The 19,326-nt window shown below is 37.3% G+C and overlaps 1 pseudogene; it reads left to right on the top strand.

Moving 5' to 3' along the window:
- Window positions 1–901: 901 nt before the first annotated feature.
- On the top strand, window positions 902–7,279 carry LOC108463654 (polygalacturonase-like; annotated as a pseudogene).
- The last annotated feature ends 12,047 nt before the right edge of the window (window positions 7,280–19,326 follow it).

Raw genomic sequence — 19,326 nt, 5'->3', positions numbered from 1 at the left:
AAAAAATCCTTACCGTTAAATTGAAATAAAATAAAAGCATACTTGTATATTATGTTTATTAAAGATACTTAGTAGCATTATAACTACACTTGTATACCATTGCTGATACATGGAATAATTATATGAAATTGCAATGAGACTTTGAATTCAAGTAATCTACCGACCAGAGTTGGTTCCCCTTGGATTGTGATACCAACTCAGTCAAGGCAGGTTCTGTTTGTTTCATTGAAAATGGTTTCTGAAAAATATTTTCTACATTTTCCTGTGTTTGTCTCATGGAAAATAGTTTCGCCCTTTTTCTTTCCCTCTAGAATGACTTAACCTTTATGAGTGACTTATTTTTATATAAAAATTAACTTAAGTCAAGGTTAATATTATTATATTATTAATAAATTTTATTTTTAAAAATATTTAAAATTAATAAAATACTATAATTTTCAATACTATTAAGCATACATATTTAATTATCTATATCTAACCATATAATAAATTATTAATATAATATAGAAAAGAAATTAGTAATGGATAATTTTACTCATCGTTTTTTTATACATTGCCTAGAATTACTCATAACTCCTCCCCAACCCTTAATATAGGAGATCATTAATGCCCTTCAACATGCTCGAACCCACGGTCTCCTGCATATGCAACAAGGTCGATGCCAATCGAGCTAAGTCGACAATTTTATTCATCATTTTCATTTATATATAGAAACCTTAAATAGTTATATTAAGTCACGTGTTAGTTAATTATTTTACCATATCAAGTTTGTTGGCAAATTAACGAGTTAATTGCTTCCAAAAAGAAAAAGAAGTGCTAATTATAGTAAGCAAAACTTGGTCATATTATTTACCCACGCTAATTAAAATAGAAAATGTTTAGTTGGTTGTAATTTGGCCTTACTCTATCTATATAAGATGGGTTGAAACAAAACAAAAAACAGAAATCATTCTCTCTTTGTAGTGAATAAAAATAAAGTATGGCTATTCAATTTAATTTTGTTTCATCCATGTTAATACTAGTACTTCTGTCCATATCATCCGTTGAAGGTCAAGGAGGAGGAGGTGGTGGCATTATTGATGTTGTTGCAAAGTTTGGTGCAAAGGCAGACGAGAAAATAGATTTGAGTAAGGTAAGCAAAATATCATATAACTTTATAGTCAGCAGATAAAAGTATGCATAACTATTTTCCAAATCTCTTATCTTTATATGTATCTTTTTTATTTTTCTATTTAGTTTTAGCCATTGTTGGATGCTTGGAAAGAAGCATGTGCCTCAACATCTCCGTCAAAAATTGTGATTCCTAAAGGGATATATTTTTTAAGTACAGCTACCTTAGATGGTCCTTGCAAGGCTCCTATTGAGCTTCAAGTTCAAGGAACTGTGAAGGCTCTGGCAGACCCTGGTGCTTTCAAGGAGCCTAAATGGATTGCTTTCAATAGAATTGAAAATTTCAAATTGTCTGGCGGAGGAGTTTTTGACGGCCAGGGAACCACTGCTTATAAAAGGGAAGGTTGCAAAGGTCATGATTATTGTGGTTCACTTCCTATTGTAAGTTATTTTCTTATTGAGAAGTTATGACTTTTGCTTTTATAAATAGAATTAAGTAATAATGTGAAAAATAAAATAGAATAAAATAAATAAAAATAAAGAACACATAAATTTTACGTGGAAACCCTTTCGGGAAAAAAAAAACCACGGGCAGAGGAGAAGAAAATTCACTATGTCGAAAAATTTTTACACAAATACAAGAGGAATAGACTATGTCTATTTATAGGCTTGCAAAGCCATATTCTAGTAGGATTGAAACACCTTATCCTAATCAATATAAAATAGATGGAGTTTAATAAGGTTTAAAACCTTATTCTAAAATAAAATAAAAGAAGTCTAGTTCTATATGGATTTTACTTTTATTTTATTTTCCATCGTATTTTATTTAAATAAGAATTTGGGTCACTTAATTCTAACAATCTCCACCTTGACACAAATTCTCAATGAACAAGTTCTTCATCGCGAACTTTCAATAAACAAGTTTTTCACCTCTTCCAAAAACCCCTTAAGGGTTTAACTTCAACAATGAACACCAACCAAGTCTAAGCAATGCTCAAACTTGGTTATAGGAAGTGACTTAGTCATCATATCTGCAGGATTTTCATGAGTGCTAATTTTGCTCACAACAATATCACCACGAGCAATAATATCACGAACAAAATGATACCGAATATCAATGTGTTTTGTTCTCTCATGAAACATTTGATCTTTTGTAAGAAAGATGGCACTGATTGTCACAAAATATCGTGCTGATTTGAAGGTCTTCATTGAGTTCACTAAATAGTCCCTTCAACCAAATAGCTTCTTTACAAGCCTCGAGTTATCGCCATGTACTCAACCCGTTGGTAGACAAAGCGAATGTAGTTTGCAAAGTGGCTTTCCAACTAATTGCACAACCTCCGATTGTAAAGACGTAACTTGTGAGAGATCTTCTTCTATCAAGGTCTCCGGCAAAATCAGCATCAACATACCCTATAACTCCATCTTTAGTTCTTCCAAACTGTAAGTAAACATTAGTAGTGCCTCGTAAGTATCTTAAAATCCATCGAAGCGCTTTCCGGTGTTCTTTACCGAGATTCGCCATGTATCGCTAAGCTGACCGATCGCATATGATAAATCTGGACGTGAACAAACCATAGCATACATGAGAGATCCTCTGCACTAGAGTATGGAACATGTGACATGTACTCAATCTCATTATCGATTGAGGATATAAGGCCGATGAAAGTCCGAAATGGGTCGCTAAAGGAGTACTAACGAGCTTAGCACTCTGCATATTGAACACCGCAAAGAACTTTCTCAATGTACCCTTCCGACTTAGGTACAATTTACTTGCTTTTCTATCTCGAGAATCTCCATACCAAGTATCTTTTTGCTGGTCCTAAATCTTTCATCTCAAATTCTTCACTTAGTTGGGCTTTAACCTTTCTTATCTCTCTTTTATCTTTTCTTTGCTATCAACATGTCATCAACATAAAGAAGTAGATACACAAAAGAACCATCAACATTTTTCTTAAAGTAGACACAACTGTCAAAACTACTTCTTTTGAAATCATGAAAAGTCATAAAGGAATCAAACCTCTTGTACCCTTTGTCTTGGTGATTTGTTTCAAACCGTAAAGGGACTTTTTCAACAAGCAAACATAGTCCTCTTTTTACGAGACTATAAAACCCTCTGGTTGTTGCATGTAAATATCTTCCTCAAGTTCTCCATGCAAAAATGCGGTTTTACATCTAACCGCTCAAGCTCCAAATCATGCATGGCAACAATACCAAGCAAAGCTCGAATCGAACTATGCTTAACAACTGGAGAGAACACATCTCATGAAGTCCACTCGGAATTTGATCTGTAACCCTTTGCAACAAGCCTTGCTTTATATCCGGGTTCTTCAACTCACGAGTCCCTTCTTTCTTTTTAAACACCCATTTACAACGAACAACCTTTTTACCTTTAGGAAGTTTTACAAGATCCTATGTTCTGTTTTTGTGGAGTGATTCCATCTCCTCTTGCATAGCAAACATCCACTTTTCTGAGTCTTCACACACTAATCGCCTCGGAATAATTAAATGGCTCTTGATTCGCATCTATATCTTCAGCCACATTTAAAGCATAAGCAACTAGATCAACCTCGGCATACTTCTTTGGAGGTTTAATTTCTCTTCTTGTCCTGTTTTTGGCGATAGAGTATTGCGGTGAAGAAGCAACTCTATTCTCAATTTTTGTCTTGGCTTGAGGAGTTGATTCAGATTGTCGATGCTCCACCGCTTTTGGTTTTCTTTATTGGAAGAGTCTTTAAGAGATAAGTTAGGTAGCATAGCGGTTTCATCAAAAACAACATCTCTGCTAATCACAACTTTTCTATTTTCAGGACACCATAACTTATAGCCTTTTACACCAGCTTTATAACCAAGAAAAACGCATTTAATGGATCTCGGTTCCAATTTTCCATTATCAACATGAGCATACGCAGGACACCCAAAAATCTTTAAATCGAATAATTAGCGGGATTACGGACCATACCTCTTGTGGAGTCTTTTTCTCAATGGCAGCGGATGGAGATCGGTTGATCAAAAACATGCGAGAGGTCATACGCCCAAAATGACTTGGTAAGTTGGCATTTGACAACATACATCGAACCTTCTCCATGATCGTTCTGTTCATTCGTTCGCAACGCCGTTTCTTGCTGTGGAGTATGACGAATGGTCAAGTGTCTCATGATCCCTTCGGACTTGCACAATCTATTAAACTCATAAGAATGAACTCTAAGCCATTGTGCATGACGGAGGTATTTTATCTGCTTTTCCGTCATTTTTCAATCATAATTTTCCAAGACTTAAATGTGGAAAACACATCGCTTTTACGCTTGGGAAGAACGCCCAAACTTTTCGGAAAAATCATCAATAAAGGTTAGCATATAATTAGCTCCACCTCTCGAAGGCACTCTGGACGGCCCCACAGATCGAATGGATATACTCCAACGTTTCCTTCGTGTTATGGATTCCTCTAGTGAATCGAACTCTCTTTTGCTTCCCAAAACACGGTGCTCACGAAATTCGGTTTGCAAATTCCTTGCCCATTAAGAAGTCCTCTTTGCTTAATTCGCCATGCCATTCTCACTCATATGCCCTAGGCGCATATGCCAAAGTTTAGTAATATCATCATCGACAAGGAAGAGGAAGCGGCAATTGCATCACCGATATGATGAGAACCCAGTAAAACATATAACTTGGCAATCTTTCTTTGCCCTTTCATCACAACAAGGACCCTTTGGAAATCTTTAAAACCCCACTTTCGGTGTGTATCATGCCCTTTTGAATCAAGAGTACTCAACGAAATTAAATTTCTTTTCAATTACGGAACATGCCGCACGTCACTAAGTGTTTCGACAACTCCATCAAACATCTTAACTTTAATTGTTCCAACACTGCGATTTTACATGAAGCATTATTTCCCATCAAAACAACACCTTCAGATCTTCGTTTCATAAGTTGTAAACCAATCCCGATTGGGACTCATGTGGAAGGTGCAGCTGAATCAAGTATCCACTCCTCGCTTACTTTAGAATCATTGTCGAAGCAACTAGAAGTTCACCATCTGTAGTCTTCTACAACATCGACTTCACCGAAATTTTAAATTTGTTTTCCCTTTTGATTCGCGACCTCCTTTTAATCTTATTTTGTAGCTTATAGCACTCAGATTTAATGTGCCCTTTCTTCTTGCGAAGTTGCAAGTTTTACCTCTGTTTGAAGATTTGATCTACCCTTAGATTTACCACGAGGATTCCGTTCTGTGTTCTACCACGATCATCATCAACATTAGGTCTTGTCTCCCACGAACAATGAGACCCTCTCCCGAGAGTTGGGTTTAACCACAAGATGCTTCATCTTATCATACGAGGTTAAAGAATCATAAACCTCATCAAGCTGTGAGAGACTCATGGCTATATAAAATCGTGTCTCTAAAGGTTGAATAAGGCGGGCAACGAACAAAGTAGAATCAACCCTAGATCTTCCTTATCATCTTGAACCTCCATGGCCTCCAAGTTTGAGAGAATTTCTTTAAACAACATTAAGTGTTCGTGTCTGACGCACCTTCCTCCAAGCGATGAGCATAAAGACGCCGCTTCATATGCAACTTGCTTGTTAGAGTTTTCGACATACATATTTGTTCTAGCCTCTTCCATAATGCGTGGCGGTTTTCTCTTTCATCACATCCTGCAAAATTTCGTTGGACAAATGCAGATGTAATTGTGTTAATGCCTTTCGATCCTTACGCTTCTTCTCTTCATCTGTTAATGTCGAAGGCATCTTATCTATCCTAGCGGGGCATCCTCTAGATCCATCGTGCAAGAAGCGCTTGCATCTTAATTTGCCACAACGCAAATCGGTGTTGCGATCCAACAGTGAATTTCATACTTCAAAGACGCCATTACCGTGATCGAGATGAATAACCGGAAGCTCGATACCAATTTGTGAAAAATAAAATAGAATAAAATAAATAAAAATAAAGAACACATAAATTTTACGTGGAAACCCTTTCGGAAAAAAAAAACCACAGGCAAGAGGAGAAGAAAATTCACTATGTCGAAAAATTTTTACACAAATACAAGAGGAATAGACTATGTCTATTTATAGGCTTGCAAAGCCATATTCTAGTAGGATTGAAACACCTTATCCTAATCAATATAAAATAGATGGAGTTTAATAAGGTTTAAAACCTTATTCTAAAATAAAATAAAAGAAGTCTAGTTCTATATGGATTTTACTTTTATTTTATTTTCCATCGTATTTTATTTAAATAAAATTTGGGTCACTTAATTCTAACAAATAATTATTTTTTGTTCCATTGTTGAATTAAACAAAACCTAAGGTTTGATTTTTTAACCAACGCAATGATACAAAATATAACTACCAAAGACGAAGAAGTTCGAGCTAATGTTCTAGGATGCAAAACATTACTTTGAACATTTCACCGTATCACTTTTGTGAAAGCCCAAACACAGATGGGATTCACATTGGGAGATCAGATGGGGTCAATGTTCTTAACTCGGAGATAAAAACTGGCGATGATTGTGTTTCAATTGGGGATGGTTCCAAAAATTTGGTTATCAATGGAGTAACTTGTGGACCAGGACATGGTATCAGTATTGGCAGTCTCGGATTGTTTAAAAATGAAGAACCAGTTGAGGGAGTTACAGTAAAAAATTGCACCATGACTAATACTTCAAATGGTGTTAGAATCAAAACTTGGCCAGGTGCTAAACCTGGCACTTGTTCGAACATTCACTTTGAGGATATTACCGTGACCAATGTCAGTTCTCCTATTATAATTGATTAGAAATATTGCCCATGGAACAAATGCAAAATAAATGTATGTACATATTTATCAAAATCGTAAGAGAGCAAAAAGAGTTAACCGGTCATTGAATTATTATTTTGTTGATGCAGGAAGAATCAAAAGTTAAACTAAGCATCAAAAGTTAAACTAAGCAACATTAGTTTCAAAAACATTCACGGCACTTCTGCGCGTCCAGAAGCTGCCAAGATTATTTGTAGTGCTACTTTGCCTTGTGAAAATGTGGAACTTGCAGACATTGAAATTACGCACAGTGGACCGACTAGACCTGCAGTATCACAATGTTCAAATGTGTAGCCTAAAGTTAGTGGCAAACAAAATCCAGCTGCATGTTCTGCCCCTATCCCAGCAAAACCTACCCCGACCGCTTAATCAATAGCATAGGTATAAATTTTTTTGATGACGTTGTAACTCTTATAATTATATTAATTTTGCAAACAATTTTTTTATATTCTATGTTATTAAGAATATTTTCATAAACTTAATTATTTTTAAAATACACTTCAACAAAAAATATTGCAATGTGACAACATTTTATGCATTAAGGCTTACGATATAATTATTTTTAGAATCTTGTTGAACTAGATACAATTTAATTATTTTGTTTTTTATTTATATAAATTTGTTATTTTTATTTATAAATTTGGCATAATAAAATTTTAATAATCCATATTTATACATTATATCAATTTAGTTTTGATTCTAAAATAACCTTTAACTTTTACACCTTGTATAATTTGATTTTCTTTTTAGTTTTGTTTTTTATGACTCTTTCACCTTAAAAGCTAAAAAATAAATTTATCAATTAAATTTGATCAAAAATATATTAAAATTAAAAACCTAAAAATTTAATATGATAATTTTATCTTTTTTATTGTTTTAAATTTAACCTTGAATCTTACAAATAAAAGCAAAACTCTAAAAATACAAAAGCGCACTATATAAATGTTAGGGAGTTGAATTTTTTAGAATAAAGATTACATGGACACAATGTATAAACAATGAGAGCTAAAATTACTATTATGTCAATATTAAAAGCTGTCAAAGTTTTATAAAATGTTTGGCTATGGAATCCATCAAACTGGTTGAATAAAAAAATGATGGTTTAACACAATAGCCTATATACTAAATGTAACACCCCAAACCCGGCCTGGATGTTATGACCGGATCTGATGCGCCACATTGGTGCGTTCAAAACACTTAGTTTGGAAAAGCTGAGTTGGTGTTGTAAAAGATACTTTTAAAAGAAGGTTAAAGTGAATGGAAGTCATGCACCGGTAGGAAACCGGGAAAAAGAGGAGGTGAGTCCGCTTGATTGCTTAAGTACCAAGCTCTCTTGGATCCAATCCTAGACATGCACACCGCCATTGCCACACTCTAACATCTCGTATAATTTTGAGAAAAACCGTTTGATTATGACCATCTTAAGAAAATGATTAAGGTTGCAAAACGTTTGCTTAAAGATATTTATTTTTCTTGAGAAAACATTTGCTTTATGGAAACTTTATGCGTCATCGTGATCTTTTTAAAACAAGTAGTTTTTATAAAATGAACCCTAGTGCTAGCCAGTTTAATAATCCCCAAAATAAAAGTAATTAAAAAGAGCGGCCTTATTACAACCTTAAGCATAATAAAATAAAATAATCCAAATTGAAGGCTAAACTTATTTAAAATCGTCAATCAATCTTCATGGCCATGTAAATCCTTGACTCCAAGTCCACCAATTCTAGGGCTCACCGCAAGGATGGAAGAGGAAGGGGTGAGTTTGGGAAAACTCGGTGTATCTGAAACCCATCCAAAGCCCAAATCAGCTCGAGCCCATTGGGCCTAAGCCCTATTCAGATAACGAGACACAGATGGTCAAGCCCTTTTAGAATACAAGAGCAAGGCCTTAGCCCTTTTTACATAACAAAGTGTGGCCCATAGGCCCAGTTCAAGAACATGAGTAACAACGGTAATAATGAATGCAAGCCCATCCGGGAGACTACTCAACCCACCAACCGCTACACCGCCTGCACCAACCCTACACACCATGTGGGAATATCTCAACCCACCCACCCTACACACCACAGTTAAAGAACGGCACTCAAATTCGATCGATTGAGGCAAAGCCTCCAAGACGTGGATGAACCACTTTCAAGATTTCCTCCATTAATACCCCAATCCCATGCAAGATATTAATAAATGCATATCATGCAAAATACGGTAGTAATCAATCAAGCAGTTCACCAATTTAAAACCCTAGGGTATATCGGTAATTTTGCTCTTTAGGGTAATTTGGTAATTTTGCTCTTTAGGGTAATTTCGTGATCTACGCTCTTGCACAAGCTAATTCAATAATTTTTATCGGTTTTATGCAATTTGATTCCACCATCTACCTAATGAAGCTAATTTGCCCATCTCTTACCCATATTGGTCCAGTAAGCCCATTGGGCCCGATTTTGGCCCATCGAGCCCTTTTTCCAAATACGCTAAAACGCCACGCTGAACGTGCTTACCACCTTACGGTGCGGATCTAACAATTACTCTATGACTTGAGAGCATTCGATACCCACATGACCATGAAATGCCGAATTTGGCATTTTGGCTTTTTGAATTGAACTAAAGAAGGGTGTTAGACACACTGTTTCATGACGATCGCTCTCGAGATCCCTTACGATGTCCTACAATTATTCATCACCATTTTTAGCATACAAGTTATGCTTAACAAACTCAAAATCCACCTACCTTATTCTACCAAAGAACCCTTATTGACCATAAGTTGCTTACCTTCACAGGTCCAATAATACGATTCAAGCTTATCCAAGTCGATACTCCAAGCCTCATTGCTCCTCCAAAGTTGTCTATATCACACAGTCCAAGTCAGTCACTTGCCCACAAGGGCAAAATAGTCATTTAACACCCTAAGGGCAAAATGGTAATTTACCCACAAGGGTATTTCAGTAATTTTACCCTACAGGGGTATTTTAGTAATTTTTCAAACCGTGGGTATTTTGGTAATTTTACAAACTAGGGGTATTTTGGTAATTTTACAAATTGAGGGTATTTCTGTAATTTTGTAAATCGAAGGTAAAATAGTAATTCAGTAAATCAAGAGAAAAATAGTAATTATATAAATCGACGGTAAAACGATAATTTTGTAAATCGAGGGTAAAACAGTAATTCTGTAAATCAAGGGTAAAACGGTAATTTTATAAATCGAGGGTAAAACAGTAATTCTGTAAATCGAGGGTAAAACGGTAATTTTATAAATCGAGGGTAAAACGGTAATTTTACAAATCGAGGTAAAGCAGTAATTTATAAATCGAGGGTAAAATGGTAATTTTACAAATCGAGGTAAAACAAGAATTTCAAATCGGAGTACTTTGGTAATTTTACAAGTCGAGGGCATTTCAATAATTGGTAAACTAAAGTATTCTAAACATGGATAACAATACAAATGGCTCTAAAGCCCATTCTCGGCCCAAATGGGCCCACACGCTCGTGTGGCCCTTTTAGCCCAAACCTAGCCACAGATATGCGATTCACCTAGCCTAATCCAATATTTACTACACAATCAAACAACTTATCCAATTGGGCCGAGGCCCATTGGGCCCACATGGCCCCTTTCGGCCCATCGCAGCCCGAAGTAGCAATCCAACAACAAGAGTAGTGATAAATACACACCTGATAGGAGACTGGAGTTAATCCGCGCTCCAAGCACTTCTAGCCGATGCCCAACCCAAACGAGCTCGCCATAACGCGAAAGGGATCAGCCAAGAAAGGTACCTTTGCTCTCCTCATAGTTCTCTCTATTTAAAGCCGACCAGCATCCACTCCTATGTTAGCTTACCGATGTGGGATCCTCCATCATCGAGTTTAAATTCAACACCAACTCTTGCCATCCCAACATAGCAAAATAATCAACCTTTGCATGCCAAGGATTGAACCAAAGTCCTCCTATATGCCAACTTACGCCATCACCACTAGGCCACCAACTCATTTGTGTCATAAATCCAACGATAAACTTTAAAGCGCACCTACTTGCTTCTAGATTTATTGAAAAGAAAAACCAAAATATATTGCAAGAGCCAAGACTTGAACCTTGGACCCTTGCTTCCTCTATGGCGTCACTTCCTTGTCCCCTAAGTGGCGCCACCTTGCCACTACACCACACTCCATTTTGTGTCACAATTTCTCCAACAATATTCTTAAGGCCTACCTACTACACCTGTGGTTTGATCTACCTTAAATTTTTACTAGAGTCCGTGTTTGAACCCAAGACTTCTCCAACACTTCTCATTACACTTAACCACTAAAATAAGCCTTCATTAACAAAATTTACATGCACAACAAAATATTAAAAGCTGCCTTCAACCGCTCCCATGCTCAAGGCCCAAAACTTCTAGGCCCAAATTCAGGGTGTTACAACTCTACCTCCCTTAAAGAAATTTCGTCCTCGAAATTTCCATTTAACAGGGTAGTCATCTAACATCTACCCCACTACGCTACAGCAAGACTCGATCTAAATAATTTTAATACGACGCAGAACATCTAATTACCAAATAAAGAAACGTTTATCAAGCACGCATTCAATTCGTAACACACACTTAAATAGGATAAACTTGGCAATCCCGAGCTCGATGCTCCTTGGACCCACATCTAAAGCATCCTCCCATCTTCCTAAGGCATTCACCAGTATGACGCCCGTTGCAGTCTTTGCAGGTTGGAAAGTTTGGTCGTGCCTTAACATGTTTCACAGAACGAAGCTTGGTCTTCTGAGAACTAGAATCCTTTCTCTTCTTACACTGTAAGCACCCTGCTTTAAGCGCTTCCCTAATTTCCTTAATTTTTGTATCCAATACTTCCTCTACCACTTTCCTTACTAACTCGGCCAGTGCCTCAGTACCAAGCTCTGAGTTACCGCTACCCAAAGTTGGCAGACTTTGCTTACCCGCAGAATCCATATCAATGCTCTACATTACCAGTACACATATCAAACAATCTACAAAGGTCTCAAATATTTTTACTATTTATTCACATGTCTTATGCAGAGATAGTATTTTCAAGTTTCTATTTTCACAGAATCATAGCCTAGCTACAGTCTCGGTATTCTAGAGTTTTTAGGGTTACCCTAGTTATAATGTCATGATATGGTCTCAGTTCTATCTACAATAATATCTTAATATAGAGTAATATGAGGAACAGAAATACTTACAGACTTGGTGCCGGGGATTCAGTGCGCCACTTCTTTCTCAATCCATTTAAAACTCGAAAACCATATTTTTGATCACCGAAAATAGAAATTTAAAAACTTTGATTTGAAAACACCCTTTATTTTGAAACTCTTGATTTAAAACAAACAAACTTGGACCATTTTAACATATATACTCCGCAAAACATCTTTAAAATGAACTTTTCAAAAACCATTTCCAAAAATACCCTTCTTAGGCCTAAATTTTTGAAAAATTTTGGACCGATCCACAGTACCGAGTTGTTGCAACTTAGCTCGATACCACTAAATGTAACACCCCAAACCCGGCACGGATGTTATGACCGGATCGATCGCCACATTGGTGCGTTCAAAACACTTAGTTTGGAAAAATGAGTTGGTGTTGTAAAAGATACTTTTAAAAGAAGGTTAAAGTGAATGGAAGCTATGCACCAGGTAGGAAACCAGGAAAAAGAGGAGGTGAGTCCGTCGGACTGCTTAAGTACCAAGATCTCTTCGGATCCAATCCTAGACATGCACACCGCCATTGCCACACTCTAACATCTCGTATAATTTTGAGAAAAACCGTTTGATTCTGACCATCTTAAGAAAATGATTAAGGTTGCAAAACGTTTGCTTAAAGATATTTATTTTTCTTGGGAAAACATTTACTTATGGAAACTTTTGCGTCATCGTGATCTTTTAAAAACAAGTAGTTTTATAAAATGAACCCTAGTGCTAGCCAGTTTAATAATCCCCAAAATAAAAGTAATTAAAAAGAGCGGCCTTATTACAACCTTAAGCATAATAAAATAAAATAATCCAAATTGAAGGCTAAACTTATTTAAAATCGTCAATCAATCTTCATGGCCACTGAATCCCCTTGACTCCAAGTCCACCAATTCTAGGGCTCACTGCAAGGATGGAAGAGGAAGGGGTGAGTTTGGGAAAACTTCGTGTATCTGAAACCCATCCAAAGCCCAAATCACTCGAGCCCATTGGGCCTAAGCCCTATTCAGATAAAAGATACAGAGGTCAAGCCCTTTTAGAATCTGAGCAAGGCCTTAGCCCTTTTTACATAACATTGTGGCCCATAGGCCCAGTTCGATAACATGAGTAACAACAGTAATAATGAATGCAAGCCCATCCGGGAGACTACTCAACCCACCAACCGCTACACTTGCCTGTACCAACCCTACACACCATGTGGGAATATCTCAACCCACCCAAATTTCACACACCATAGTTGCGACAACGCACTCAAATTCAGTCGATTGAGGCAAAGCCTCCGATCGTGGATGAACCACTTTTAGTACTTCCTCCATTAATACCCCAATCCCATGCAACAGATATTAATAAATGCATATCATGCAAAATACAAGTAGTAATCAATCAAGCGATTCACCAATTTAAAACCCTAGGGGTATATCGGTAAATTTGCTCTTTAGGGGTAATTTGGTAATTTTGCTCTTTAGGGGTAATTTCGTGATCTACGCTCATCGCACAAGCTAATTCATAATTTTATCGGTTTTATGCAATTTGATTCCACCATCTACCTAATGAGCTAATTTGCCCATCTCTTACCCATATTGGTCCAGTAAGCCCATTGGGCCCATCGAGCCCCTTTTTGAAATACGCTAAAATGTCATGAACGTGCTTACCACCTTGCGGTGCCGGATCTAACAATTACTCTATGACTTGAGAGCATTCAGATACCACATGACCATGAAATGCCGGAATTTGGCATTTGACTTTCTTGAATTGAACTAAAGAAGGGTGTTCGGTACACACCTGTTTCGCGACGACTGCTACTGAGATCCCTTACGATGTCCTACAATTATTCATCACCATTTTTAGCATACAAGTTATGCTTAACAAACTCAAAATCCACCCTACCTTATTCGGCCAAAGAACCCTTATTGACCATAAGTTGCTTACCTTCACAGGGTCCAATAATACGATTCAAGCTTATCCAAGTCGATACTCCAAGCCTCATTGCTCCTCCAAAGTTGTCTATATCACACGGTCCAAGTCGGTCACTTGCCCACAAGGGCAAAATAGTCATTTAACACCCTAAGGGCAAAATGGTAATTTTACCCCACAAGGGTATTTCAGTAATTTTACCCTACTGAGGGTATTTTAGTAATTTTTCAAACCATGGGTATTTTGGTAATTTTACAAACTAGGGTATTTTGGTAATTTTACAAATTGAGGTATTTCGTAATTTTGTAAATCGAGGTAAAATAGTAATTCAATAAATCAAGAGAAAATAGTAATTCTATAAATCGACGGTAAAACGATAATTTTGTAAATCGAGGTAAAACAAGAATTACGTAAATCAAGGGTAAAACGGTAATTTTATAAATCGAGGGTAAAACAGTAATTCTGTAAATCGAGGGTAAAACGGTAATTTTGTAAATCGATGGTAAAACGGTAATTTTACAAATCGAGGGTAAAACGGTAATTCTATAAATCGAGGGTAAAATGGTAATTTTACAAATCGAGGGTAAAACAGTAATTCTATAAACTGAGGGTAAAACGGTAATTCTGTAAATCGGGAGTACTTTGGTAATTTTACAAGTCGAGGGCATTTCAATAATTGGTAAACTAAAGTATTCTAAACATGGATAACAATACAAATGGCTCTAAAGCCCATTCTCGGCCCAAATGGGCCCACACGCTCGTGTGGCCCTTTTAGCCCAAACCTAGCCACAGATATGCGATTCACCTAGCCTAATCCAATATTTACTACACAATCAAACAACTTATCCAATTGGGCCCGTAGGCCCATTGGGCCCACATGGCCCCTTTCGGCCCATCGCAGCCCGAAGTAGCAATCCAACAACAAGAGTAGTGATAAATACACACGATAGGAGACTGGAGTTAATCGCGCTCCAAGCACTTCTAGTGATGCCCAACCCAAACGAGCTCGCCATAACGCGAAGGGATCACCAAGAAAGGTACCTTTGCTCTCCTCATAGTTCTCTCTATTTAAAGCCGACCGATCCACTCCTATGTTAGCTACCGATGTGGGATCCCTCCATCATCGAGTTTAAATTCAACACCAACTCTTGCCATCCCAACATAGCAAAATAATCAACCTTTGCATGCCAAGGATTCAACCAAAGTCCTCCTATATGCCAACTCACTCCATCACCACTAGGCCACCAACTCATTTGTGTCATAAATCCAACACATTAAACTTTAAAGCGCACCTACTTGCTTCTAGATTTATTGAAAAGAAAACCAAAATATATTGCAAGAGCCAAGACTTGAACCTTGGACCCTTGCTTCCTCTATGGCGTCACTTCCTTGTCCCTAAGTGGCGTCACCTTGCCACTACACCACACTCCTTTTTGTGTCACAATTTCTCCAACAATATTCTTAAGGCCTACCTACTACACCTGTGGTTTGATCTACCTTAAATTTTCTTTGAGTCCGGTTTGAACCCAAGACTTCTCCAACACTTCTCATTACACTTAACCACTAAAATAAGCCTTCATTAACAAAATTTACATGCACAACAAAATATTAAAAGTCGCCTTCAACCGCTCCCATGCTCAAGGCCCAAAACTTCTAGGCCCAAATTGTGGTGTTACAACTCTACCTCCCTTAAAGAAATTTCGTCCTCGAAATTTCCATTTAACAGGTAGTCATCTAACATCTACCCCACTACGCTATCATTAGCACTCTCGATCTAAATAATTTTAATACGACGCAGAACATCTAATTACGAAATAAAGAAAGCGTTTATCAAGCACGCATTCAATTCAGTAACACACACTTAAATAGGATAAACTTGGCAATCCCGAGCTCGATGCTCCTTAGACCCACATCTAAAGCATCCTCCCATCTTCCTAAGGCATTCACCAAGATGACGCCTGCTGCGATCTTTGCAGGTTGGAAAGTTTGGTCGTGCCTTAACATGTTTCACAGAACGAAGCTTGGTCTTCTGAGAACTAGAATCCTTTCTCTTCTTACACTGTAAGCACCCTGCTTTAAGCGCTTCCCTAATTTCCTTAATTTTTGTATCCAATACTTCCTCTACCACTTTCCTTACTAACTCGGCCAGTGCCTCAGTACCAAGCTCTGAGTTACCGCTACCCAAAGTTGGCAGACTTTGCTTACCCGCAGAATCCATATCAATGCTCTACATTACCAGTACACATATCAAACAATCTACAAAGGTCTCAAATATTTTTACTATTTATTCACATGTCTTATGCAGAGATAGTATTTTCAAGTTTCTATTTTCACAGAATCATAGCCTAGCTACAGTCTCGGTATTCTAGAGTTTTTAGGGTTACCCTAGTTATAATGTCATGATATGGTCTCAGTTCTATCTACAATAATATCTTAATATAGAGTAATATGAGAATGAAATACTTACAGACTTGGTGCCGGGATTCAGATGCCACTTCTTTCTCAATCCATTTAAAACTCGAAAACCATATTTTTGATCACCGAAAATAGAAATTTAAAAACTTTGATTTGAAAACACCCTTTATTTTGAAACTCTTGATTTAAAACAAACAAACTTGGACCATTTTAACATATATACTCCGCAAAACATCTTTAAAATGAACTTTTCAAAACCATTTCCAAAAATACCCTTCTTAGGCCTAAATTTTGAAAAATTTTGGACCCGATCCACAGCCGAGTTGTTGCAACTTAGCTCTGATACCACTAAATGTAACACCCCAAACCCGGCCTGGATGTTATGACCGGATCTGATGCGCCACATTGGTGCGTTCAAAACACTTAGTTTGGAAAAGCTGAGTTGGTGTTGTAAAAGATACTTTAAAAGAAGGTTAAAGTGAATGGAAGCATGCACCGGTAGGAAACCGGGAAAAGAGGAGGTGAGTCCGTCGGATTGCTTAAGTACCAAGATCTCTTGGATCCAATCCTAGACATGCACACCGCCATTGCCACACTCTAACATCTCGTATAATTTTGAGAAAAACCGTTTGATTCGACCATCTTAAGAAAATGATTAAGGTTGCAAAACGTTTGCTTAAAGATATTTATTTTTCTTGGGAAAACATTTACTTTATGGAAACTTTGCGGCGTCATCGTGATCTTTTAAAAACAAGTAGTTTTTATAAAATGAACCCTAGTGCTAGCCAGTTTAATAATCCCCAAAATAAAAGTAATTAAAAAGAGCGGCCTTATTACAACCTTAAGCATAATAAAATAAAATAATCCAAATTGAAGGCTAAACTTATTTAAAATCGTCAATCAATCTTCATGGCCACTCTGAATCCCCTTGACTCCAAGTCCACCAATTCTAGGCTCACTGCAAGGATGGAAGAGGAAGGGGTGAGTTTGGGAAAACTCAGTGTATGAGAAACCCATCCAAAGCCCAAATCAGCTCGAGCCCATTGGGCCTAAGCCCTATTCAGATAACGAATACGATGGTCAAGCCCTTTTAGAATACTGAGCAAGGCCTTAGCCCTTTTTACATAACAATGTGGCCCATAGGCCCGGTTCGAGAATATGAGTAACAACGGTAATAATGAATGCAAGCCCATCCGGGAGACTACTCAACCCACCAACCGCTACACCGCCTGTACCAACCCTACACACCATGTGGGGAATATCTCAACCCACCCAAATTACACACCATAGTTGCAAACAGCGGCACTCAAATTCGATCGATTGAGGCAAAGCCTCCGATCGTGGATGAACCACTTTTAGTACTTCCTCCATTAATACCCCAATCCCATGCAAGCAGATATTAATAAATGCATATCATGCAAAATACTGTAGTAATCAATCAAGCGATTCACCAATTTAAAACCCTAGGGGTATATCGGTAAATTTGCTCTTTAGGGGTAATTTGGTAATTTTGCTCTTTAGGGTAATTTCGTGATCTACGCTCATGCACAAGCTAATTCAGTAATTTTATCGGTTTTATGCAATTTGATTCCACCATCTACCTAAAAGCTAATTTGCCCATCTCTTACCCATATTGGTCCAGTAAGCCCATTGGGCCCATCGAGCCCTTTTTTGAAATACGCTAAAACGTCCACGTGAACGTGCTTACCACCTTGCGGTGCGGATCTAACAATTACTCTATGACTTGAGAGCATTCGCATACCCACATGACCATGAAATGCCTGGAATTTGGCATTTAAACTTTTCTTAATTGAACTAAAGAAGGGTGTTGGTACACACTTTTCATGACGATCGCTCTTGAGATCCCTTACGATGTCCTACAATTATTCATCACCATTTTAGCATACAAGTTATGCTTAACAAACTCAAAATCCACCCTACCTTATTCGCCAAAGAACCCTTATTGACCATAAGTTGCTTACCTTCACAGGTCCAATAATACGATTCAAGCTTATCCAAGTCGATACTCCAAGCCTCATTGCTCCTCCAAAGTTGTCTATATCACACAGTCCAAGTCGGTCACTTGCCCACAAGGGCAAAATAGTCATTAACACCCTAAGGGCAAAATGGTAATTTTACCCCACAAGGGTATTTCGATAATTTTACCCTACTGGGGTATTTTAGTAATTTTTCAAACCATGGGTATTTTGGTAATTTTACAAACTAGGGGTATTTTGGTAATTTTACAAATTGAGGTATTTCGTAATTTTGTAAATCGAGGTAAAATAGTAATTCAATAAATCAAGAGAAAATAGTAATTCTATAAATCGACAAGAAACGATAATTTTGTAAATCGAGGGTAAAACAGTAATTCTGTAAATCAAGGGTAAAACGGTAATTTTATAAATCGAGGGTAAAACAGTAATTCTGTAAATCGAGGGTAAAACGGTAATTTTGTAAATCGAGGGTAAAACGGTAATTTTACAAATCGAGGGTAAAACGGTAATTCTATAAATCGAGGGTAAAATGGTAATTTTACAAATCGAGGTAAAACAAGAATTTATAAACCGAGGGTAAAACGGTAATTCTGTAAATCGGGAGTACTTTGGTAATTTTACAAGTCGAGGGCATTTCAATAATTGGTAAACTAAAGTATTCTAAACATGGATAGCAATACAAATGGCTCTAAAGCCCATTCTCGACCCAAATGGGCCCACACGCTCGTGTGGCCCTTTTAGCCCAAACCTAGCCACAGATATGCGATTCACCTAGCTAATCCAATATTTACTACACAATCAAACAACTTATCCAATTGGGCCCGTAGGCCCATTGGGCCCACATGGCCCCTTTCGCCCATCGCACCAAGTAGCAATCCAACAACAAGAGTAGT

Source organism: Gossypium arboreum, chromosome 2 (assembly GCF_025698485.1).
Source record: "Gossypium arboreum isolate Shixiya-1 chromosome 2, ASM2569848v2, whole genome shotgun sequence".
Taxonomy (NCBI): Eukaryota; Viridiplantae; Streptophyta; class Magnoliopsida; order Malvales; family Malvaceae; genus Gossypium; species Gossypium arboreum.
Note: the sequence above shows the minus strand (reverse complement) of the source record. Positions and strands in the feature narration are given on the sequence as shown.